General features: G+C 40.6%; 1 protein-coding gene across 1 annotated transcript in view; it reads right to left on the reverse strand.

Moving 5' to 3' along the window:
- Positions 1–271, reverse strand: part of LOC119591546 (long-chain-fatty-acid--CoA ligase 4-like) — a gene marked incomplete at its 5' end in the record, with an annotated part of 40,482 nt that overhangs the window by 9,344 nt on the left and 30,867 nt on the right.

A 271-nucleotide genomic window follows, 5' to 3' on the forward strand; every position in this document is an offset into this window, starting at 1 on the left:
CCTTTCTTTGCCATTCGTCTTTCTGTCTATCCCTTAAATTCATTCCATATCCAATTATCCCCATTTCTCAACTAATCTTTCAATGTCTATCTCCCTCTCTAATCCATCTATCTGTCCTGCCCACCCTCCCTTTGTAACCAAGTCTGTTTCTCTCTCGTTTCTTATTTCTCTTCCTTGTCCTCCTCACCATTGTGTCTCAGCCCTTTTTTTTCCTTTTTTCCCCTTTTGTAAATTACCTCATGTTCCATCTCCAGATCACCTTTCTCTTCCT

The sequence above is a fragment of the Penaeus monodon genome, chromosome 28 (genome assembly GCF_015228065.2).
Source record: "Penaeus monodon isolate SGIC_2016 chromosome 28, NSTDA_Pmon_1, whole genome shotgun sequence".
NCBI classification, from domain to species: domain Eukaryota; kingdom Metazoa; phylum Arthropoda; class Malacostraca; order Decapoda; family Penaeidae; genus Penaeus; species Penaeus monodon.